The following is a 27,495-nucleotide window of genomic DNA, read 5'->3' as shown; positions in this document are numbered from 1 at the left end:
CCTCAACTACATGTGGAATCTAAAAGGAAAACAACAACAACAACAACAACAAATTCACAAAGAGATCAGATTTATGGTTACCAGAGTTGGGGTGGTAGTGAGAGGGGGAAACTGGAGAAAGGTGGCCAAAAAGTACAACTTCCAGTTACAAGACAATTAAGTACTAGAGATGTACTGTACAACATGATGACTATAGTTAACACTGCTATAGGATATACAGGAAAGTTAAGAGTGTAAATCCTAAGAGTTCTCATCACAAGGAAAAAAAATTTTTCTCTTTTTTTGCTTTTTCTATTTTAATCTATGTGATGATGGATGCTAACTAAACTAATGGCAGTAATCATTTCACAATGCAGCCAATCCTTGAACAACACAGGTTTGAACTGTGTGGGTCCAGTTTTAAGCAGTTATTTCACAGTACAGTACTGTAAATGTATTTTCTCTTCCTTACGAATTTCCTAATAACATTTTTTCTCTAGCTATTTTATTTTAAGAACAGTATCTAACACGTATCACACAAAGTATGTGTTAATCAACTCTTCATGTTATTGGTAAGTCTTCTGATCAACAGTTGGCTATTAGTAGTTAAGTTGCTGGGGAGTCAAAAGTTATACATGGATTTTCTACTGCAGGGGGTCAACACCCCTAACCCCCATATCATTCAAGGATCTATTGGATGTGAAAGTCAAACTATTACACTGTACACCTTAAACTTAGATAGTGATGTATGTGAATTATATCTCAATAAAACTAGGAAAAAAATTAAAAATAACAATAGAGGGAAAAAAATCAACATGCAAAGGTCAATGGCATTTCCATAAATAGACAATAGCCATCCTGAAAAAACATTAAGAAAATGATACCATTTACAAAAGCATCAAAAAGAATATAATATTGGGGCTCCTCAGTGGCACAGTCAGTTAAGTGTCCAACTCTTGATTTCAGCTCAGGTCTCGATCTCGGGGTCATGAGTCCAAGCCCAGAATTGGGCTCCATGCGGGGGAGCCTATTTAAAAATTAATTAATTAATTAATTAATATTTTTGAAGTTAATATTTAGGAATAAACTTAACCAAAGAGGCTAAAGACTTGTATACTGAAAACATTGCCAAAAGAAATTAAAGATGACAAAAATAAATGAAAAGACATCCAGTGTTCATGGATTAGGAGACTTAATAACATTAAAATGTTAATAGTACTCAAAGTAGATTTAATGCAATCCTTATGAATATCCCAGTAGCATTTTTGCAGACATAGGAAATTTCATTCTAAAACTTACATGGAATTTCAAAGGACCCTAAATAGCCAAAACAATCTTGAAAATGAAAAACAAAGTTACAGATCTCACATTTCCTGATTTTAAAACTTACCACAAAGCTATTAAACAGTGTGGTAGTGGCATAAAGACAAACATACTGATGAATGGACTGTAATAGATAGCCCAGAAATATACTCTCATATATAAGGTCAAACGATTCTTGACAAGGATGCCAAGAACATTCAAAATACACAGATAGTCTTCCCAACAAATGATGCTGAGAAACCCAAATAAACATGCAAAAGAATGAAATTGGACTCTTACTTTCAAATGTTGAATCCACTTCACATATATGGGATAAATCCCACCTGTTTATAGTGTATAATTGTTTTTATACATTGTTTGGTTCAATTTGCCAATATTTTATTGAGAATATTTTGCATCTAAGTTCATCAGAGACGTTAGTCTGTAGTTTTCTTGTTTTTGTACTATCTCTATCTAGTTTTGGTATCAGTGTAGTATTAGCTTCATAAAATGAAATGGAAAGTGTTCCCTCTTCCATTTTCTGGAAAGGATTAGATAGAATTGGTGTTAATTCTTCTTAAAACTGTTTAAAATAATTCTCCAGCTTGAAATTTTCCAGTGAAACTTCAATCCTGGAAAAGTTTCCCATGAAACTTTCCATCTTGGCCTAGAGATTTGTTTTTTTGGGGAGTTTCACAATTCTAAATTCAATGCCCTTAACAATTACTGGGCTATTAAATATAAATTTCATGTTGAGTGAGTTGTGGTTGGTTGTGTTTTTCAAGATACTGGGCCACTTCATCCAAATTGTTAAATTTTGTCTGTAAGTTGTTCATAGTAAGCTCTTATTGTCCTCATAATGTCTATAACGGTCTATAGTGATACCCCATTACATTATTAAATTGGTAATTTTTATCCACTTTCTTTTGTCAGTCCTGCTAGTTCATCAATTTTATTGATTTTTCGTATAAGTAGCTTTTTGTTTCAGTGATTTTTTTCTTTTTAATTTCCTTTATATCTACTCTTAAATTTATTATTTTCTTTTTCTGCTTGCTTTGGGTTTATTTTGCTTTTCATTTTCTATTATATGAACACTTTCTCTTTTCAAATGTAACATTTAATGCTGTAAATTTCTCAGCACTGCTTTAGCTGTATTCCACATATTTTGATATATTTTCATTTTCATTAAGTTCTTTTTTTATTTTGAGAATTTTTAGCCATGGATTATTTAGAAGCGTGTTAGTTTTCAGTCGACAGATTTTCCTGTTATTGATCTCTAATTTGATTCCATTATGGTCAGAGAATATATACTCTGTATAATAACCATTCTTTTAAATTTGTTCAGGTTTGTTCTACTGTTGAAGATGTCATCTATTTTTATGAGTATTTCATGGGCACTTGAATAAGATATGTATTCCATGTTGCTAGGTGGAATGTTCTATATAGGTCATTTTTTTTTTTTTAAAGATTTATTTATTTACTTATTTGACAGAGAGATAGATAGAGCCAAAGAGCACAAGCGGAGGGAATGGCAGAGGGAGAGGGAGAAGCAGGCTCTGCACTGAGCAAGGAGCCCAACACGGGGCTTGATCCCAAGACCCTGGGATCATGACCTGAGCTGAAGGCAGATGCTTAACTATCTGAGCCACCTAGGCGCCCTATTTAGGTCATTTAGATCCTGTTGGTTTACTGTGTTCAGATTTTTATATTCTTGCTGATTTTATGCCTAATAGTTGTATCAGTCGTTGAGAGGAGAGTATTAAAGTCTTCAATTATAATTGTGGATTCATCTTTTCCTTTTTCAGCTTTATCAGTTTTTTGTGTTTTTTTAGTGTAGATTATGGCTCTATTGTTTGGTACCTACACATTTAGGTTCATTACATCTTCCTGGTAGACTGATGCTTTTATCATTATTTAATCTCCTCTTGGTCCCTGGTAATTTTCTTTGTTCTAAAGTCTACTTTACCAGAATTTAATGTAATCATTCTTGCTTCTTTTTTAGGTTAATGTTTGTATGGTATAGTCTTTAATATCTTTTTCAGCCCACGTAAATTTGTTGTAAGCTACATATAGTTATGGTTGTGTGTCTTTTATCCACTCTGTCATTTTCTTTGATTGATACATTTATACCATTTACATTTAAAGTAATTTCCAACCTGCAGATTAAATGTTCCTACTCACCTGTGGCAGGTATGACTGTGTTAGAAGAGCCACTTGAAAACCACAAGAATAATGACTCAATATAAAGAACATCAATAAAGAGATAAAAAATAAATCAAACAAAAATTTATAAAATTTATAAATTTATAAATTTATAAAACAGAAACAAACAAATTCTGGAGATGAACAATAATTAAAATGAAAAATGCACTAGTGAATCTCAAAGGATTTGAGCAAGCAGAATAGATCATCAGTGGACATGAAAGTAGGTCAACTGAAATTACAGTCTGAGAAGTAGAAAGAAAAAAGAACGAAGGAAAATGCACAGAGCCAAAGAGATCTGTGGACACCATCAAGTGTACCAACCTATTTATAATGAGAGACAAAGGAGAGAAAGAGGTCAAAAGAATATTTCAAAAAATAATGACGATAAATATCCAAAATTGGATAAAAGACATGAAACTAAACAGCCAACAAACTCAACAAACTCCAAGTAGGAAAACTCCAAATAGATCCAGACTATCACATTAATCTAAAATGGTCAAAACCCAAACACAAAGAATGAATAATAAAAGCAGCAGGAGAGAAGCAATTAGTCACATACATTGGGCCCTAAGAAGATAAAAAGCTTATTTCTCATCAAATACCATAGAGGCTACAATTTTTAACCAAAATTTCTATACCCAGCAAAATTATCCTTCAAAAAAAAGGGGGATTAAGACAGTCTCAGAAAAGCAGAAGCTGAAGAGAGTTAACCACTAGTAGAACTGCCCCACAAGAAATGTTAAAGGGAGTCCTTCAGGCTACAATGAAAGAACACACCAAATGGTAATTCAAAGCTATGAAAAGAAATAAAGAACAATAAAGACAACTACATGGGTAAACATAAAAGCCAGTACTACTGTATAAAGTAACTTGGGACAGTAACACCAAAACAGAAGAGGGATGGAGCTGTATAGATAAGTCTTTACACTATTGATACAAAGCTGGTATTAATTCAAACTAGATTATTATAATCGTAAAATGTTAACTGTAATTGCCAAGGTAAACACAATAACTAAAAAAGACATAAAAGGAAATAAGGAAGTCAAAATGATGCACAACACAAAGCTCAATTAACACACCCAAAAAAGCAGTAATAGATAGCACAAGCACACAAATTTTGAATAAGGAAATAGAGAATCTGAATAACACTACAAACCAAGTGGACCTAACATATAAAGAATAATCTACCCAACAACAGCAGAATATACTTTCTTTTCAAAGTACACACGGAACATTTTTTAGGATAGACCACATGTTAGGCCACAAAACAAGCCATAAAAATTCAAGACTGAAATAATACAAATACCTTTTCTGACCACAATGGAATGAAACTAGAAATCAACAGCACAAAGAAAACTGGAAATCCACAAATCTGTGAAAATTTAACAACATTCTTAAACAGCCAAAGGGTCAAAACAAAGAAAAAAAGGGAAATTAGAAAATACCTTGAGACAAATGAAAATGAAAACACAACATACCAAAACCTGAGGGATACAATGAAAGCAATGCTAACAGGGAACTGTACAATTGTAAATACTTAGATTAAAAAAGAAAAAAGATCTTAAATCAACAACCTAACTTTACAACTCTAGAAATTAGAAAAGGAAAACATTAACCCAAAGCTAGAAGAAGCAAATAATAAAGATTAGAGCAGAGATAAATGGCATAGAGAACACAAAAACAATAGAAAACAACAACAACAACGATGAAACAAAGAGTTGGCTTTATGAAAAGATCAACAAAATTGACAAGTCCTCTGCTAGGGATTAATTAAGAAAAAAAGGAAGAAGATTCAATTAAATCAGAAATAAAAGGGGACGTATAAACAATGTCACAGAAATAAAGAGGATTATAAAAAAAATACTATGAAAACTGTACACCAAAAAATTGGGTAACCAAAAAGAAATGGATAAACTCCTAGGAACATGCACCCTACAAAGACTGAATCATGAGGCAATAAAAAATTGTGAACAGACCTTTAACTAGTAAGGAGACTGAAACAGTAATCAAACCCCATTCCCCCCAAAAGGAAAGTCCACAACTAAATGGCTTTGCTGGAGAGTTCTACCAAATATTTAGAGAATTAACACCAATTCTCTCGAAACTCTTCCCAAAAAATTGAAGAGGAGGAAACATTTCCAAGCTCATTAAATGAGGCCAGCATTACCCTGGTACCAAAGTTAGACAAAGACACAAGAAAACTATAGACCAGTATCTTTGTTCTGAATATTGATACCAAAAAATTCTGAACTAAAAGCAAACTGATTTCAACAGCACATTGAAAGGATTATTACACCACAGTAGGAGGGATTTATTACTGGAATGCAAAGATGATTGAACATATGAAAATCAATCAGTGTAATATACCACACATTAACAGAATGAACAAACACAACATCAATCATCTCAATTGATGCAGAAAAAAACATTTAACAAAATGCGACACCATTTCATGATAAACAAAACTCTCAATAAACTAGGAATAGAAGAAATCTACCTCAACATAACGAAGTCCATTTACAAAAAAACACATAGCTAAAATCATACTCAGTGGTTAAATGCTGAAAGCTTTTCCTCTAACACCAAGAATAAGACAAGGTCGTCTGCTCTTGCTACTCCTATCTACCTCAACATAACGAAGTCCATTTACAAAAAAACACATAGCTAAAATCATACTCAGTGGTTAAATGCTGAAAGCTTTTCCTCTAACACCAAGAATAAGACAAGGTCGTCTGCTCTTGCTACTCCTATCAAACACAGTACTGGAAGTCCTAGCCAGAGCAGTCAGGCAAGAAAAAAAATAAAAGCATTCAAATTGGAAAGGAAAAAATAAAATTATCTTTCTTCATAAACAACATGACCTTATGTAGAAAACCCCAAAATACCACCAAAAAACTGTTATAATAAACAAATTCAACCAATGTAGGACATAAAATTAACACACAAAAATCCGTTGTGTCTATACATTAACAATAAACAACCTCAAAAAAAAAATTAACGATCTCATTTACAAAAGCATCAAAAAGAATAAAAAACTCTGGAATAAATTTAACCAAGGAGCTGAAAGACTTGCGCACTGAAGACCACAATACAATGCTGAAAAAAGTTAAAGAAAACACAAACGGAAAAATATCCAGTCTTCAAGTATTGGGAGACTTAATATTAAGATGTCCATGTTATCCAAAGCAATTAACAGAGTCAACATAATCACTATCAAATTCCCAGTGGTATTTTTTTTTGGGCAGAAGTAGATAAATTCACCCTAAAATTCAAATATCAAGAGATCTCAAGGCAAAGTAATTTTGAAAAAGAACAAAGTTGCATGTCTCATATTTCTTAATTTAAAAGTAAATTTACAATGCTACAGTAATCAAAACACTCTGATAATGGCATAAAGACAAACAGACCAAAGGTCAGGAGACAGACCCTGGAAATACACTCACAAAATGGTCAAATGATCTCTGCCAAGGATGCCAAGACTACTCAATGAAAAATGAATAGTCTCTTCAACAAATGGTGCTGGGGAAACAGGATAAACACATACAAAAGGATGAAGTTGGATCCTTCTTTTACACCATAAATAAAACTTAACTCAAAATGAATCAAAGACCTAAACATAAGACCTGAAACGATAAAACTCCTAGGAGAAAACATAAGAGGAAAAAGCTTTGTGATATCATCAAACCTGACAATAATTTCTTGGATACGAAAAGCAGAGACAACAAAAAAAAAATAGACAAATGGAAGTATATCAAACTTAAAAACTTCTGTGTATCAAAGCACACAATCAACAGAGTCAACAGGCTGGTGATCTACAGAATGGGAGAAAATATCACCAAACTGTAGATCTGATAAGGAATTAATGTCTAGAATATATTAAAAATTCTTACAAAACAAAACCCCCCAAACAACCCAATTAAAATATGGACTTGAATAGATGTTTCTCTAAATATGATCTACAAATGGCCAACAAACATGAAAAAATGCCCAACATCACTAGAGAAATGCAAATCGAAACCATGAGGTATCACTGCACATCCACTAGGATGGTTGTGTTTTCAAAATAACAGAAAATGACAAATGTTGGTGAAGGTGTGTGCACTGTTGGTAGGATTGTAAAGTGGTGCAAAAACAGTATGGATATTCCTGGAAAACTTAGAAATAGAACTATCATATGATCCAGCAATAACACTTTGAGGTATATATTCAAAAAAATTTAGAGTCTTGAAGAATATTTGCACACCCACGTTCATAACAGCACTGTTCACAATAGTGAAGAGATGGACGCAACCCAAACATCTACTGATGGATGAATCAATAAAGGAAATATGGTATATGAACACAATGAAATATTATACAGCCTTAAACAGGAAAAAAAATCCTGTCACATGCTACCAAATGGATGAACCTTAAGGACCTTACACTAAGTGAAATAAGCCAGTCACAAAAAGACAAATATTGTATGATTGATTCCATCTATAGGAGTCATCTAAAGTAGTCAAATTCATGAAAACAGAAAGTAGAATGTGGTCACCTAAGGCTGGAAGGAGGGATAAAAAGGGAATTTGTTGTTTAATGGGTATAGAGTCTCAGATTTGCAAGATGAAAAAGGTCTGGATATCTGTTTCCTAACAGTATGAATATACTTAATACTACTGAACCATACACTTAAAAATGATTAAGATGCACACAGTAGCACTATTCAAAATAGCCTAAAGGTGTGAGCAACCCAAATGTCCATCCACAGATGAATAGGTAGAGAATCTATAGCATAGCCATACAATAAAATGTTATTCAGGCATAAAAAGAAATTAAGTACCAGGGTGCTTGGGTGGCTCAGTTGGTTAAGTGTCCAACTCTTGGTTTTGGCTCAGGTCATGATCTCATGGGGCCTGAGATGGAGCCCCGCGTAGGGCTCCCAGCTCAGCAGGGAGTCTGAAGATTCTCTTCCGCTGCCCCTCCCCCCACCACTCATGAACGTACTCTCTCTAAAACAAATAAATCTTAAAAAAAAAGAGAGAGAGAAAGAGAAAGAAAGAAAGAAAACGAAAGAAAGAACCCACATCCTACAACATGGATGAACCTCAAAAATGTTATGCTTCATCTGGCTGGCTCAGTAGATAGAGCGTGCAGCTCTTGATCTCAGGGTCTTGAGTTCAAGCCCTATGTTGGAGTAGAGCTTACTGAAAAAATAAAAATAAAAATAAATTATTATTGGGGCACCTGGGTAGCTCAGTTTGTTAAGCATCTAAAACTTCCACTCAGGTCATGATCTCAGGGTCCTGGGATCGAGCCCCACATCAGGCTCTCCACTCAGCAGGGAATAATCTTCTCCCTCTCCCTCTGCCCCTTAGCCCACCCGTGCTTGCTCGTGTGCTCTCTAATAAATAAATAAAATATTTTTTAAAAAACCAATGTTATGCTAAGTGAAAGAAGCTGGACAAAAAGGTTACATACTATATAATCCCTTTTATACGAAATATCCAGGACAGGTAAGGTCATAGAGATAAAAAGCAGATTAGTGATTTCCAGGGACTGGGGGAGAGGAAGGAATGAGGACTGACTGCTTAATGGGTACAGGGTTTCCTTGGGTGTGATGAAATATAATGGAACTAGTTACAGGTGATAATTGCACAATATTGCAAATCTAAAAAGTCACTGAATTTTATACTTTAAAATTAATAATATATTTTAGGTGAATTCTACCTTAGAAAAAATCAATTGTATTTCTTTTTTTTTTTTTTAATTTTTTTTTTTTTTTTTTAAAGATTTTATTTATTTATTTGACAGAGAGAGACATAGCGAGAGAGGGAACACAAGCAGGGGGAGTGGGAGAGGGAGAAGCAGGCTCCCCGCAGAGCAGGGAGCCCGATGTGGGACTCGATCCCAGGACCCTGGGATCATGACCTGAGCCGAAGGCAGTCGCTTAACCAACTGAGCCACCCAGGCGCCCTCAATTGTATTTCCATATACTAACAATGAACATATAGAATCTGAAATTAAAATCACAATACTATCTCCAAAAAAACCAAAATATATGATAAACTGAACCTCATGAAAATTTAGAACTTTAAAGACCCTGTTAAGAAGATGACAACACAAGTTGCAGACTGGAATGGGAGAAAGTACTTAGAAAAACCCTATCTAACAAAGGACCAGTAGCTACGATACATAACTCTCAAGACAACGGTAAAAAAAACAATCCAACTAGACAATGAGCAAAAGACATGAAAAGAGTTTTCACCTAAAAGAAGATAAAAATGCACATAATCACTTGAAAAAATGTTGAGCATCATTAGTCATTAGGGAAATGTAAATTTAAAACACAATGAGAGCTCTCTGGGCTCAGACCAAGTTTGTGACAGTATAGTTAAACGCACCAAGAAGGTCGGAATCATCGGTAAATACAGAACCCGTATGATCCCTCCCTCAGGAAAATGGTGAAGAAGAGTGAAACAAGTCAGCACGCCAAATACACTTTCTCCTTCTGTGGCAAAACCAAGAGGAAAAGACAAGCTGTGAGGACCTGGCATTGTGGTTCCTACATGAAAATGGTAGCCAGTGGTGCCTGGACCTACAACTACACCACCACTCCTGTCATCACAGTGAAGTCTGCCATCAGACATTGCTAGCCCATAATAAATGGGTTAATTCTGTTAACAAAATTACTTTGGCTTGTTAAATTTATTAATTGGATGTTCTGATTTGCATTGCATTAATTTTACTTTCTCAAAAGACTTGGAAATTTAAAATCCTTCTAATTAAAAAAAAATGCACCAATAAATACCACTTTTCACCGATTACACTGGCATGGATTAAGACAGGAGTTAATATTTAGCAGGGTGTGGGGAAAGAGATATTCTCAAACACTGCTAACAAAAACATTAAGTAATATAATCTCATTGCAATTTTGCAATAACAGAAATTGAACTGCACATATACACTGACCCAGCAATCCGTTGCTACAAATTATCCTACATTCTCACACAATTCCAATAATGTAGTGAAGAATATTTATTGCAGCACTGTATATATAAGCAAAAAACCCTGAGATTTACCAAAGTATCTCTATCAACAAGGAAACAATTATATTAAATGTAATCCATATATGGAAAAATGTCCAAGATATACTGGCAAATGGAAAGCGAAAGATGTAGAATACATATCAGCTATTTCTGATAATTTATGGGGAGTACAGTGCTGGGTGAGAGAGGACGGTTTTACTTACTCTAAACATCTCCATACTATTTGCTCATACTTAGTAAGTAAGTATATGTGACTCCCATAAAAAAATAAAATTTCAAAAATACTAAATGTTACTTGGCAATATATCTGAAAAAGGTCAAATGTACATTGTGCAATCTCATCTATAATGAAGAACAAATATTTTTATTAATTTAAAAGTCTTTTCTTTTTCACATTACAACAAAGGGCAGCATACATCTACATTGCTACTAAAGAGTGAAGTACAGAGAACTTAATTTGAAAATTAAGGAAATTAGCTAATATAAAGTAAGTATTCATAAAGAACTTCAAATCCTTGGATTCGGGAACTCTGCAAAATGAAAAAAGCAGTGGCTGACCATATAAAATATTGAAGCACAGAATGAAGACGAGTCTGAAACTGAGGTATACCTATCAGCCTCTGAGAAGAGAAACTAACCTAAAATCTTTCAAATACATGTAAGTCAAACAACCTCAAGGTTATATTTCTCTGAATACTCAAATTTATCAACAAGAAAACTAAACATACTTCACATCCATGATGAAATAAAACAAATAACTGAAGTTCTGACATTTGGTAAGAATCTATGTCTAAGAAAATCCTTGTAGGGATCAGAAGAAACAGCATGAGATGGGGTCAATGTCCAACTCTGTATTCAACCTTTATGGCAGAAGCTGCAAAGAGGAAAAGCAACAAATTGATCCCAGTGGGGAAGAACCTCTCCTTGCTTTGGACTTGCTAGAAGGCATAAAAATCCCCCAGGTGACTACAATGGCCAACCCAACCAGCCTAATTTCAAATATGGAAGAAAAAAACTAGTATAAAATACTTTACAATATTTTAAGTTTCTTAAGCATATTATTTATATATTACAGACCTACAATGATAAAAACAAAATTTTTAAAAATACTTTTCATCAAACAGCAAGCTTCCTAAGCTATAAAAATCAAAAATATTATCACACTTCCAGACTATGATTCAATTTCCTTCTCTACTCCACTATTTTTTTACCCTCAGGAAAATGAGAAAAAGTTTTCTTTATAGATGTGACCAGTCTTCCTAATTTTCTACTTGTATTAATCTAATACATCCTTTAAAATTTTTAAAGAAATAACTATTACAAACTCACAAAAAGAATACCATTAGTAGCAAACACTCCAATTTCCATAACATGGATTAATGCCTTCATTTGAAAAGAGTAATCAAAATCAACAGTTTTCCTTAAGGTCTCAACTAAGAACATTACTAGCCGTTTTTTAAAAACTGGATTCAAAGACTTGGGTAATATTTTATTGCCTTCCAAAATATCTATAATGCTGTATTGTCCTCGTTGGCTCCTTCCTACAGCCCAATAGCAACTGAAGTACCCATGTCCTCATCCCATTCCAGCCAATATTCTGAATCCCTAGTTGACTGAGAGAATTCTGTTCATTGTTCCATATTTTACAAACATTCACTAAGTACACACAGTACTCTCGCACTGTGCCACTAAGATAAGTAAGACACTGATGGTGTCTACCCTCAAAGAGCTCACAGTCCAGCAAAGAAAACACTCTACTACAGTATGACCAGGTCTGGCTCAAAGGATAAGATAATGCTTGAGATGGACTATTTCAGGAGATAAGCTGATGCGCGAGAGGAAGGACAAGGTGAGAGGCTGGGGAAGGGTGACAACATATAATCAGGACTAAAACTAAATATATGAAACATCAGACTTCGTTTATTCAGGTAATTCTAGACATTCTGGAATAGTTGCAGTGAAACCGTTATATGCTATGTTATGGAGTTTACATTTTATTGTGCAGGTGCTAGGGAACAGTAAAGGGGACAACCAGAGGAAGGAAAGCAGTATAGAATGCTGCAAAGTGAGGTCAGAGATTTGGAGAATCCAATAAAATTACAGAAAGAATACATAAAAAAACTGTAGCATGTTCATACAATGGAATAGTACTCAGCAGTAAAAAATAATGAACTACTGATACTCACACAATAAGATGTATGTTGGTTGAAAAAAGCCACATATAAACGAGTGCATATTACATAATTCTATATATATAAAACTCAAGAACCGGCAAAACTAAGCTATGCTGATAAAATTCAGAAAGATGCTTACCTCAGGGGGAAAAGGCTATTGGACTGGAAAGGGAAGAGTTTGAGGAACTTTCTGGGCAATGAAAATGTTCTACATCTTGATCTGTATGGTAGTTACATGTGTGAACATGTATGTAAAAGCCTCATTCAGCTCTATACTTCAAATTTTACCATACATAAGTTACAACTTAATTTATATAAAAATGTAAGTTATATCTTATTAAAAAAAGAAAAAAAATGCATAATTGTGATAGAACAGGGTCAGAATAAGTTAAACCAGTGTCATCCCTTAAGCAATATCTGACTTATAAGAAATCAAAATAAAGGTTCTAACACACTATATATTCAATTAGGAAACAAAATCCCTGTAAGACCTTAAGTACAAAAGTCTAGCTTCTTCTTCCCTACAAGAAGATATATAGACAAGTGTTCCTTATAAATGCTGTGAAGATAATGTACTTGTCCTAAAGAAAAGAAATAGCTCACTATAAACCAAAAAAAAAAAAAAAAATTTTCTACACAGCAGTACCTACCTTACAGAAGGTACTATAAAGATTAACAAGGCATGAGAAGCAGTTAACACAATACAGAGCACAATAAGTACTCTTCACACTACCACCACAATTATTATTATATAATAGCAATAAAAGGGAAACTTTCCTTCAAATTATGCCTAAACCACTTACTGAGAATACACTGTTTAACTACATATTATTCAACTACAGCACTTCTCATTCTAGGTTTTTTATTTTCTTTTTTTAACTTTGAGATCAGCAAGTTTCTGATAGCTGAAACATCTGGTTAGATTAGAGAAAGACCAAGTTAACTACAATTTAAGTATTCTTTTTAATGTTTATATCCTGAAACCATGTTCACTTGCCAAAAGATAGTAAGTCTATCTTTTTAACATCTGAACAGTTAATATTATTAAAAAACCCTCTTTCACATATCAGACCAAAAAAGTACATGATCACAATTCAATTTCCTGAAAGTCAACAGTCTTTAAAAAATTAAAGCAAATCAGAATTCTAAATTAGAAAAGTCATTCAGTAGAGATACTCATAAGAAAAAAAGTGAAACAATCATTTATAATTCCAAACATTATATTAACATAAAGAAGTCATAATTTGGCAAATTTAATCAATTTATAGAAGTGCTTCATTAATAGAAATAAGAAAGTAAAATCCGCAAAGGCAAAAACTACTCAAGCACTATAATCAACTAAGAGAACATTGAAGCATCCAGCAAATCTCTTACTGAACTGGTTTCTGAATAGCTAAACCAAACACCAACTCAATTTTCTAACATGTTTAATAGTCACGGGAAACTACATACTTAAGTTAAACTCAACATAAAAGAAGGAAAACTAAGAATTTAGTTCCACAGTTTGATGACTCTATTGTTACTCCCACCAAATCAACTGGAGCAAGTACATCAAAGCCAATTCTTCGTATTTCACAATTTTATTGAAAAACTCATTAATTCTGAACTTGAAGGCACATTTTTAAAACATAAGTTTTTTGTGTTATTCCTACTTTGATATGTAACATTTAACAAAGTAGTCTTCTACTTACCTAGATTTTGTCTTATTAACATCTCGTTGCAAAAACAATCTCATTCGAAATTAACTCAAACCTGAAAGAATACATGTAAAGACCATCATTTAGTTTTTGTGTCAAGTATGAGTAAGTACATCTATGATACACTTATTCTTTGAAATTAAAAACTGCAAATTATTTTGACATAACCTGTATCCAAAAGTGGTTCAACTAAAACATGACCATTTTAAACTTTTAGGAAACTTGCTAAGTACCATTTTTTTATGAACAATAATCTATTCAAATGAGAAACTTAAACTTTCTAGTTCTCTTTCAAAAAATTTACAATAACTTTTCATTAATTTTAATAGTATAGCAATTAAAATCAGTATTTGTTAATAAAACGCATACTTCTATCTAGATGTTTATCTAATACTATTAAATATATATACATGTGTGTATATATATATATATATATATACCAAAAAGTACACCAAAAAGCTGAAGAAAAAAAATACAGTATGAGATGGCATGAAAGTATATACTAACAGTAAATATAATAATGGCTAACAATGATTAAGTACTTAGTAAATGCCAGGGACCATTATTCTAGAGGATAGTACACATTGATACTTTCCTGCTTCCTCAATTTAATTCACAATCTAGTATAATGTAACAGCTCCCCCTACATTCCACTGAAAATTGACTTGAAAAATTACCTACCTCTAATTTTATCACATTCCACAAATTCTAAAAACTCAGTATGTCTTATCCTGTATCCTACAAATCTCCTTCCCCAGCCTGAAACTAGCTTGTTATTCTTTTGAATTCTTATTCACAAAAAATGGCACCACCATACCTACTGCCATTCTCACCTAGATTCCTGTAACTATTCTATTTCCAGACTATCGTCTCAAATTTATTCTTCCCAGAATCATGTAAGTTATCATTCTGCAATGGCTATTGTGAGGATGTCACATCTACGTTTCAAGTCCTTCAACAGTACTCATCAATGATCTCATCCTTATCGATTATCCCCAATCTTTACTCTCACATTCACTCCAGGTTTCTAATACTAAACCCCTTCAACTCCCAGAACAGCCCCCATGCCCTCTCAGCTTTCACGCTGCTTCACATGGTGAACTATACCTACCTTTTCTCTCTCTTTAACTTTGCTAACACCTTTCTTACTAGTTTTGCAATATTTAGCTTAGTCACCCTGAAAGATCCTTCTTCAATTTCTTCCGCTATGGTGTTTCTCAATTGCGTAACTGTTTGATAGCTCTATTATCAACTGTTTACTTATGTGTTTTCTGAACTACAGTATGGACACGAAGGACAAGAATTCATTCATCTCATTTCAGCATTTTCACTGGGTGGCACATAGTAAAAGTACAACAGTGCAGGCTGAATCAAAGATTAGAAGTTTTGTGTTGTATCCCAAAATGTACACAGGGATATAGAAGATAAAGAAGTAAAATTCAGGCTAATGAGTTTAATTCACATTTCCAGGACTCAAGAAAAAAAATCCATATCACTTCTGAATCTGGTAACATTACTTTATGAAATAACTACATCTAAGTAAAAAGACAACGATAAAAATCAGCCCGGTGCAAACTTTTATTGAGTAAATTAATCAATTTCACTGATCACCAATACCAAGATTTTGGTACTAAATGTTCGCATCCCTACTGAAAACAAAGTTTGTGGACTGTAAATCCTAGACTCATTGAAGTATTAGACTTAAGCAAAAAAGAGATAGAGAAGAAGGTGAATATGGTCTTAATACTAATAATGTCAACAACCTAGCCAAGTGTTTCTCAAACTTTAGCACACATCAGCATCACCCAGAGGACTTGTTATACAGACTGCTAGCCCCCACCCTCAGAGTTCCTGATTCAGTAATTCTAAGTTGGAGCCCAATGATTTGCATTTCTAATAAGTTCCTAAGGTGATGCTAGTTCCAGGACCACACACTAAGAACTGCAGACCTGGAGTTTTCTGCATAATGTCTAGAAGAGATGAGAATATTCTCTCAGCCACCCAATGCCACCAATCTTTACCTACCCAGGACTGGATACTGTGACCTATTACAAGCTAAACTATAAATCAAAGTGAGAACACTAAAAGTCTACTATGAATTGCTGAGTGTGATGGGATGAAAAAAAATGGCCTTGCAAGAGAATCCACATCCTAATCCCCAGAACCTGCGAATATTACCTTCTATAACCCCTCCCACCAAAAGAAAAGTCTTTACAGATGTGATTAAGTTAAAAAATTTTGAGATGGAGAGATTATCCTGGATTATCTGGGTGGGCCCTAAGTACAATCACATGTATTCTTTTTTTTTTTTTTTAATTTTATTTATTCATTTGAGACACAGAGATACAGAGAGAGAGAGAGAGCATGAGCAGGGAGAGAGGCAGAGGGAGAGGGAGAAGCAGGCTCCCCGCTGAGCCAGGAGCCCGATGTGGGGCTCGATCCCAGGACCCTGGGATCATGACCTGAGCTGAAGGCAGACGCTTAATCATCTGAGCCACCCAGGCGCCCCAATCACATGTATTCTTATAAAGAGGGAGATGGGGAAATTTGACTATACACAGAGAACGTGAAGACAGAATAGAGAGAGATTTGAAAACACTGGCCTTGAAGATTGCAGCCATAGTCAGGAATGTCTGTAGCCACCAGAACTGAGAGAGGCAAGGGATGGATCCTCCCCTACAATTTCTGGAGAGAATAACCCTGCTGACACCTTGATTTCTGTCCAGTGATCCTGATTTCAGACTTCTGGCTTTCACAAATGTCAGACAGTAAGTTTGTTATTTAAAACCACCTAGTTTGTGATAATTTGTTAGAACAACAATAAGAAATGAATATACTGATGATGGCAGGTTCTCTAGGAAGCCAGAAGCACTACATAAACCAGAAGCACTACATAAAAGGTGCTATGAACAGATTCTTCATATGTTGAAACCCTAGTTCCCAATGTGACTGCATTTGGAGGAAGGGCCCTCAAAAAGGTTAACTGAGATTAAATAAGGACATAAGGATGGGGCCCTAATCCAGTATGATTGGCATCCTAATAAGAAGAAAAAGACACCAGGGATGCATGCACAGAGGAAATGCCATGTGAGGACACAGAAAGAAAACAGCCACCTTGAGGAAGGAAGCCTCAAATAAACCTAACACCCTAATCTTGGACTTCTAGGCTCCAGAACTGTGAGAAAATAAATTTCTGTTGCTCAAGCCACCAAATCGGTGATATTTTGTTATTGCAGCCCTAGCAGACTAATACAAAGGATATACATGTTTGCACAACAATGTGAATGCACTTAATGCCACTTTCCTATACTTTAAAATGCTTAAAATGTTAAACATTATATGTATACTTTACCACAATCCATAAACACCACACAAAGACAGTAACTAACTTTGACTTCAGTTCTTTTTTATTTTGCTCTTTTCAGTTATATTTCAAAGTCCGAGAAAAAAAACACTTGTAATTGCATTTGTTTCCCAGAGTCAAACCAGGTCACTGTAAACACTATATTTTTTAAAGGGGAATTTATAATGAAGTTTGATAGGAAGTACTTTTTAAATCCACACCTAAAAAATATAATTAGGATATTGTCTAGGTGAGTAATGAGAAAACTACAGATCAATATACCTGATGAATACTGAGCAAAAATCCTCAACAAAATATTAAAAACCAAACTTAACACATTAAAAGAATTCTACACATTGACCAAGGTGGATTTATTCCTGGAATGCAAGAATGGTTCAACAAATGAAAATCAATGTAATATGCCATATTAACAGAACGAGGGACAGAAACCACATGATCATCTCAATCGGTGCAGAAAAAGCATCTGTCAAAACCCAACACCTTTTCATGACAGAGACACTCAACAAACTGGTAATAGAAGAAAACTACCCCAACGTAATAAAAGCCACATGTGAAAGGCTCACAGCTAGCATCAAACTCAATAGTGAAAGATGGAAAGTTTTTCCTCTAAGATTAAGAAAGTAAGGATGCCTCCTCTTTTTTTAAAAAAAAGATTTTATTTTTAAGTAATCTCTACACCCAGTGTGGGGCTCTAACTCACAACCCCGAGATCAAGAGTCATACGCTCCACCAACTGTGCCAGACAGGCACCCCAAGAATATCTACTCTTGCTACTTCTATTCAACATGGTACTTAAGTACTAGTCAGGGCAAAAGGATAGGAAAAAAGAAACAAATGATCTCCAAATTGGAAAGGAAGAAGTAAAATTATCTGTTTGCGGATAACATGATCTTTTAGGTAGAAAATCTTAAAGATTCTTAAAAAAAAAAAACTCTAATAAACGATTTTAGCAAAATTTGAGAACATGAGCATGTGAAGATCAGCTGCATTTCCATATCCTAACAATGACCAAACTGGAAAACAAAATTATGAAAATCTCACTTACGGGGTGTCTGGGTGGCTCAGTTGGTTAAGTGTCTGACACTTGGTTTCAGCTTAGGTCACGATTTCAGGGTGGTGAGATCAAGCCCCATGTGAGGCTCCGCGCTCAGCGGGGAGTCTGCTTCCCCTCTTCCTCTCCTTCTCCCTCTGCCCCTCCCCCTGCTTGCACACATGCTCTCTCTCTCTCTCTCTAATGAATAAATAAATCTTAAAAAAAATTAAAAATAGAATTGCCCTATGATACGGCAACCCCAGTTCTGAGTATATATCCAAAAGAATTCAAAGTAGGATGTCAAAGACAGATTTACAGCATTATTCACAATAACCAACTGGCAGAAGCAAGCTGAAAGTTCATTGACAGAAGAATAAAGGAAATGTGGTATATACATGGAACACTGGAATGGAATACTGTGCAGCCTTTAAAAATAAGGAAATCCGATCACAAGCCACATTAAGGATGAACCTTGAGAACATTATGCTAAGTAAAATAAGCCAATCACAAAAGACAAACACTGTATGATTCCACTCATGAAGTATTTATAGTAGTCAAAATCACAGAAAAGAGTAAAAAGGTTGTTACCCAAGGGTTGGAAGTGAGGGCGTGATAAAATTAGAGTCTAATGGGTACAGAGTTTCAGTTTTGCAAAATAAAAAGTTTTAGAAATCTGTTGCACAACAATGTGAATATCCTTTTTTTTTTTTAAGATTTTATTTATTTATGTGACAGAGAGAGACACAGTGAGAGAGGGAACACAAGCAGGGGGAGTGGGAGGGGGAGAAGCAGGCTTCCCGCTGAGCATGGGAGCCCGATGCGGGGCTCGATCCCAGGACCCTGGGATCATAGGACCTGAGCCGAAAGCAGATGCTTAACGATGGAGCCACCCAGGCGCCCCCAATGTGATATCCTTAACACCACTGAACTGTACACTAAAAATGGTTAAGATGGTAAATTTAATGTTTTTTTTTTAACATTTAAAAAATATGTAAGTACCAAGAAAAAAAAAACACATACAAGGGCCAAGATGGATTAACAGGGATTGAGTTTGCCCTCCATCTGAAAAGCCTAAAAAACCAGAACTATATATGAAATGACAGTTTTTGGATATTAGACAGGCAAATACAGAGGCTGAACCCTAAGAGAAGGGAAAGAGATGAGGTAAACCCTCCAACAATCCCAACTTACTACAGACCCTCACCTGGGGACGGGATACCCAGGCAGAATCTGGCGGTTTCCCTGAGTTAAGGAGACTGAATTGGAAGTCCAAAGCTAAGACAGCTAGGGACTGCAGGGCAAAGTACTAGAGAGAAGACAACTGCACAGAGCGAGAACACCCATAAGTATTATTAAAACAAACCCAAGACCAAGGAAAGAGCCACTCGAAAGGATGACAAGGATTATTGCCCTAGTCTCAAACAAAGCCAAAAATAAGACCTGTTTCCTTCAGACAGAGTGGAAAACCTCTTAATTCAGGTAGCACTGACTAGAGTAACCCTAGACTAAACGCTTTTGAAAGAAAGACCCAAGAGGGGAATGTAGCTCAGAAGCGAAGAATCACAAGTAGCATGAGGAAACTTTCAGGTGTGATAAATGTATTCAGTATTTTGTTTGTGTGGTGATAGCTTCCTAAGTGTATACATACCTCAAAACTTATACTGTACACTTTAAATATGTGTACTTCACTACATGTCAATTATTTCTCAATAAATCCATTTTAAAACCCCAATTAAAACAAAACAACCCAGGGCGCCTGGGTGGCTCAGTTGGTTAAGCGACTGCCTTCGGCTCAGGTCATGATCCTGGAGTCCCTGGATCGAGTCCCGCATCGGGCTCCCTGCTCAGCGAGGAGCCTGCTTCTCCCTCTGACCCTCCCCCTCTCATGTGCTCTCTCTCTCTCATTCTCTCTGTCTCAAATAAATAAATAAAATCTTTAAAAAAAAAAAAAAAACAACCCAATCACAAAATGGGCAGAAGATTTGAAGCAACAAATCTTTTGGTGAAATCTTTCACCAAAGATATATGAATGTTAAGTACATGAAAATACACTCACTATCACTTGTCATTAGAAAAGTACAAATTTAAGCCATAATGAGTTATCACTACACAACTATAAGAATGGCTCAAATTAATAAGACCAACCATACCAACATGTTGGTAAATGTGTGAAGGAACTGAAACTATCATACAATCATACAGGAAGATAAATGGCACAACTACTTTTGTAAGAAGTTTCACCATTTCTTAAAGTGTCAAATATACATCACTACATGTATGATCCAGTCATTCCACCCTCCTAGGTATTTACCCAAAGAAATGAAAGCATATGTTGATATAAAAACTTATATATAAATGTTCACCTTTATTTGTAATAGCCAAAAGCTGAAGGAAAAAACATCCACAGACATGTGAACCCTTACACTGTAACTTTATAATGGAATAAGAGTGAACTAATTACACATGCAACGTGGATGAACCTGAAAATAACTATGATGAGTGAAAAATATGTAGACAAAAAGATTATATACTGCATAAGGGAAGGAGCAATAAGTATGAAAGAATTAAAAAGGGGCACAAGGAAAGTTTTGAGGGTAAAGGATATGTTTACTATCTTGTTTGTGGTGATGGTTTCATGGGTATATATAGATATCAAATCTATTCAAATTATATACACAAAACATAAGATTATATGTCAATTATACTTCAACAAACCTGCGTAAAATCACAATAGGCAAATATTAATAAACTTGGGAAAACAATGAGATCTTAAATTAAAGAAGTCAGAGTAATAATAATGAGCACAAAAATAATACTGTCATTTATAACCAAAAAAGAACAGACACAAAATGAATCATCTCTCAACATCTACCACTGGTACTACAATTACTCTAGTAATTCATTGCATGAGCAATGCTTCCAAAATGTCATAGGATATATCCTACAAAACAAGTAAACTAGAGTCATCTGGACCTTCAAACAGATTGATGTATTCAATTTATACTTGCCTAAACTTCTGTACTCAAACACAATTCCTACTGAAATAGAATAGTGCTCACCCTAGAACACAGAAATTAATTTTACAGCATGAATCAAAACTCTGTCTGCAATGGGGCACCTGGGTGGCTCAGTCGTTAAGTGTCTGCCTTTCGGCTCAGGTCATGATCCCAGGGTCCTGGGATCGAGCCCCACATCGGGCTCCCTGCTCCGCGGGAAGCCTGCTTCTCCCTCTCCCACTCTCCCTGCTTGTGTTTCCTTCTCACGCTGTGTCTGTCAAATAAATAAATAAAATCTTAAAAAAAAAAAAATCTGTCTGCAAAAATAGCCCCAATTCTATACTACTCCATTATCCATGCGTTTGGCAATGAGGCTTTGGGGTTTCACCCATCAAGAGGTAGAGTGTTTTCCCCTGCCCTTTAACTCTAGGCTTCCTTATAAGGAAGACCAATGGAATGCAATGCATGTCAGTTTGCCAATTCTGAGTTAGACCTCAAGAGACCTTGCATGTTTCTGCTCTTAGAATCCTGCCACCACCATAAGAACAAACCCAGTCTAATCTGCTGGAGGAAACAAGACAGCCCAAATGTCCCACCACAGGCCATCCTAGAGAACCCAGCCAAGAGAAGCAAAGCCACCCTCCTGAACTGCTGCTAAATGCAGACTCATCAATGAGCCCAGCCAAGACCAGAAATACTGCCCAGCTGACTCACAGACTTGTTTTAATAATAAATGTGTTTTAAACCACCAGGTTTTAGAGTAGTTTGTTACACAGTAATAGCTAACTGATATAACTCTATCCTAAAGATACCATATTAAATTATTCTTATCCCTAGAAGAGTTATTTTAGATTAACAATTGGTCTAGATCTTAATATTGAAGGCAAGGGAAAAAAGAGACATAGAGGTCTATTTTACTGTTTTATTAGCAGTGACTCTACAAAACATCTTGTCAGTTTGTCAATCTCAAGAGACATATAAACCGAGCAAAATCATTTTTATAAGTAATGTTACCAGTCACTATTATTTTTTGTGAAATTCTGTTGCTAGACAGCTTTACTAGATTCAACCATATAATGAAATTTTTCAGGATCCTCCAAAAATCGATGAAAACTATTATAGAGCAATCTATCTTACCTAACATTCTTTTTCTTATTTATGTTAATAGCACCCTGACTGCCCATTAATAAAACACTCTTACTCAACTGTTAAAGTGGTACCAATCATAGGGCCCTGAATGAGGGATGAACAAGTGACACCCAGGCTGATGAGAATTCCTCAGGTAGCCACAGTAATTTATTCATGGATGAGAATGTGGGCTAGAGTGGGAAATTAAAAATCCTTCTCAGGATGTCTGCAAGTACTAGGAAAGGTATACTCTTCAGTGGAAATAACAGCTATGAGAATTATATGTGTCAGGCAGCCATCTCTGCCCACCTCCTAATGTACTTAGGAATGAAGTCACCACAGAAAAAACCCAAGCCACGAGATATAAACATTATCACAATAATATCATATGCACCTATCAATCCAAACATGCCTGAAATAATTGCAGTTAATAGCAGAATAGTAAATATTTCTCAATCCTCCTACTGAAACCTACTAGAGAAACTGAACAAAATATTAAAAACAATCAATCTGAAGGCACCAAAAAGCTAACACAACAGTAAAGAATGACCAGGCCAGGATCTAAGACAGGATGGAAACCTACAGATACCCTGGCTGGCCTGGGTGGCTCAGCTGGTTAAGTGGCTGCCTTCACGTCAGGTCACAATCCCAGGGTCCTGGGATTGAGCACCGCATCGGGCTCCCTGCTCAGTAGGAAGCCTGCTTCTTCCTTTCCCTCTGCCCTTCGCCCTCCTCACCCTCGCTCATGCTCGCGCTCTCTCTCTCAAATAAATAAAATCTTAAAAATGAAAAACAGAAAACAACCCAGCACGCAAGGATGATTTGCCTTGGGGGTTTTTGCCAATCCAGATGAGGCAGCTGAGAAACTGATCATTATTTCTAACATTGTTAGAGTTAACAGAACTAAAAGGGGAATGCAAGGTTCAGAAATGGTGGGAACCATATAAATGCTGCCCACTATTTCAGCTGAGACCCCAAAGGACTAAACTCCAGTGAGCCAGAAGTAAACAAGTCCTTGCATGTACTGCAGCCCTACCTAAAGACATTTAGCTGAGCAAATAAAAAAAACTCAATCCCTAAAATTTAATTAAAGTAATCCCAGACTGCTGGAGACCCTAGGTGTGACACAAGCAAATGAAAATCATCTCTGGAAAAAGATACTACCATAGGGCTCAGCATTTAAGCCTGGAAAAGCAGCTGAAAATTTAAATGGAATTTAAATGAAAGAACATGGCAGTAAGAGAACCAGAGAAGCAAACAAAAATTCTCTGTATAAATTTTGCCCAAATCACTGGATGACTAATAAACTATGTATGCACAAAGAACAACTGAAAGGGTCAAAGGGAAAAAGTTAGCAGAGGTCAGTATTTTTACACTTGAAAAACAGAGCTGTACTATTGATGCTTTTTCAACAGAGTGTATTTCTCAAGTGTGCACAGTTTGGGCAATAGGGAGCTGAAGCCTTATAAGGCTGAAGTGACTGAGGACAGAACCCAAGCCCAGGAGAAAAGGTGGAAATTATTGGAATCCCTAGGAGCAAGAAAATCACAGGGCAAACGTCAAAATCAGAATATAAATTGCATCCAATTCCCAGAACATGAATAGAAACCAGAGTCACTAAAACATATTCATAATGTCCAGTTTTCAAGCAAAATTATATCATACACAAAGAAACAGTAAACTGTGATCCATACTCAGGAAAAAAGGGGGAGTCAACAGATATTGATCCTGAGCACCCTGAATGTTAGGGTTAGCATATGAAGAATTCAAAACAGCTATTCTAACTATATTACAAATATTAAAAGAAAATAAACTCAAAGAATTGATAGAAACCATGAAAAAGAAAGCTGAAAGGTAAAATAACTGAAATAAAAAATTCAACTGAAGGGGGTGATTAGAGGTGGCAAAGAATTAGTGAGCTTGAAATATGGCAATAACACTGTCCAGAAAACAAAGTAAAATGAAGAAAAATTAACACTCTCAGAGACCAGTAGGACAGTATCAGGCAGTCCAACATAAATATCACCCAATTCAACACTGATGTACAAGATGCAACAGAAGAGAAGAATAAAAAAGGTTCAAAATAATGTTTGTTGAAGAAATAATAACCAAAAACATCTCAGATGATAGAAAACATTAATTTGCAGATCCAAGAATCTCAATAAACCCAAGTAGGATAAACATAAAGAAACATTTCTACACACATATCATAGTCAGGCTGTTAAAGGCTGTAGAGAAAACCTTGAGAGTGGCCACAGAAAAATGGCTACGTATAGGAAATGACAATACAAGTAATGGTTGACATCATCAGAAAAAATGGGACATGCTAGAGCAATACCTTCTATATCCAGTGATACTATCCTTCAAAATGAAGGTGAATAAAAAAAGATATTTTCAGATAAAAATGAGATTTGTGTCTAGCAGACTGTAAAACAGAATTAAAAAAAAAAAAAAGATGGGGGAAGGAGAGAATAAAAATACTTAATCCAAAAAGACAGCAAGAAAGGTGAGAAAAAGAACATTACAGAATAAATAGAAAGCACATTAGACTCTACATTTGAGCCCCAAGACATCAATAATTACATGAAATCTAAATAAACTTTACAATTAAATGATGGAAGTGTTAGATCAGATTGAAATAAAAACAATGATATGGTGGATACATGAAACAATTCTGAAACAAAAAGGCACAGAAAAACTTAAAGGTTGGGGGGAGAAAATGAACCACCCAAACACTAACTATAAGGCCCGGGTAGCCATATTGTTATTAGTTAAGGTAGACTGCAAAGCAAAGAGCATTACCAAAGACAATGAGAAATAATGATGATAAAATGTTCAACTCATCAGAAACATTAAACAATTCTAAATTTGCAAAAATGGGCAGCAACACAAGAAAGACAAATCCATAATAACAGAAGATTTTAACACATCTCTAACTGAACCAACATGTTGCAATTAATTGTGGGGGGATGTAGAAGTTTTAAACAACATGCTTAACAAACTGACTTGACACATATAAATACTATACCCAAAAACCTGCGGAACACAATTCTTTTCAAAAATACACAAAATATTTATAAAATCTGGCCAATAAATATCTAAAAAGGTACAATAACATTTGGAATCAGGGAAATGGGAAATAAAACCACTACACATCCATAAAAATTGCTAAAATTAAAAATTAACAATACAAAATGTTGGTGAAGATGAAGTACAAAAGTGTTGATGAGATTATAAATTGATACAAAACACTTTGGGAAAAAAGTTTTTAATATCTTCTTAAATTAAACATAAATACACTCTAAAACTAAGCTATTAAACTCCTAGATATTTACTAAATATAAATGTGTGCATGTGTGCGCACTAGGAGACATGTGCAAGGAAATAAACAGCAGCCTTATTCATGAAAGCCTAAAACGTAGAAATAATCCAAATTTCCATCAGTAACAATGAATAAATTGTGGGCTATTCATATAACGTACCATACTATACAGGCACACCTCAGAGATAGTGTGGGTTCAGTTCCAGACTGCCACAATAAAGCAAAATTGTAATAAAGCAAATCAAATGAATTTTTTGGTTTCCCAGTGCATGTAAAAGTTGTGTTTACACTATACTATAGTATATTAAGTGTGCAATAGCAGTATGTCTTTTAAAAAGCACATACTTTAGTTTCAAAATATTTTATTGCTAAAAAATGCTAACCATTTTCTGGATTATCAGCAAGTCATGGTCTTGCCTCAATGTTTATGGCTGCTAACTAATCAGGGTGGTGATTCATGAAGATTAGGGTGGTTGCAGCAATTTCTTAAAATAAGACCACAATGAAGTTTGGCATATGTATTGATGGACTCTTCCTTTCACGAATGATTTCTCTGTAGCATGTGATGCTGTTTGGTAACATTTTACCCAGAGCAGAACTTCTTTCAAAATTAGAGCCTAATCCTCTCAAACCCTGCTGCTGCTTTATCAACTAAGTGTGTATGTAATATGTATACCCTTTGTTGTCATTTCAACAGTCTTCACAGCATCATCACCAGGAGTAGATTCCATCTGAAGAAAGCACTTTCTTCGCTCTGCCCTATGAAGCAACTCTTCATCGGTTCAAGCTTTATCATGAGATTGCAGCCATTCAGTCACATCTTCAAGCTCCACTTCTAGTTCTAGTTCTCTTGCTATTTCCACCACATCTGCAGTTACTGCCTCCACTGAAGTCCTGAACCCCCCCAAGTCATCTCTGAGGGTTGAATTCAACTTCTTCCGAATTCCTGTTTGTGTTTTTATTTTGACCGCTTCCCATGAATTATGAATGTTCTTAATGGCATCTAGAATGGTAAATCCAGGTTTTCAATTTACTTGGTCCAGATCTATCAGAGGAGTCACTATCTATGGCAGCTACAGTCTTAAAAAATGTACTTCTTAAACAGACTTGAAAGTTGAATTTACTCCTTGATCCATGGGCTGCAGAATGGATGTTGGGTTAGCAGGCATGAAAACAACATTCACCTCACTGTACATCTTTGTCAGAGCTCTTGATCAAGTACATTGTCAGTGAGCAGTAATATTTACAAGGGAATCTTTTTATCCAAGCA

At 35.2% G+C, this 27,495-nt stretch overlaps 1 protein-coding gene across 4 annotated transcripts in view; it reads right to left on the bottom strand.

The window, feature by feature from the left end:
• The window catches only part of ZNF644 (zinc finger protein 644), a 210,834-nt gene that overhangs the window by 161,558 nt on the left and 21,781 nt on the right, over positions 1–27,495 (bottom strand). For 2 of the 4 annotated variants that reach the window (XR_013448055.1, XR_013448056.1), the window contains one exon: positions 14,377–14,437. The exons of the other annotated variants lie outside the window; for them this stretch is intronic. The gene's annotated coding sequence lies outside the window, so the exon portion shown is untranslated. The remainder of the gene's footprint in view (positions 1–14,376; positions 14,438–27,495) is intronic. 4 annotated transcript variants of the gene reach the window in all.

This window comes from Halichoerus grypus, chromosome 5 (assembly GCF_964656455.1).
Source record: "Halichoerus grypus chromosome 5, mHalGry1.hap1.1, whole genome shotgun sequence".
In the NCBI taxonomy this organism is placed as follows: Eukaryota; Metazoa; Chordata; class Mammalia; order Carnivora; family Phocidae; genus Halichoerus; species Halichoerus grypus.
This window is presented reverse-complemented; position numbering and strand designations above follow the sequence as displayed.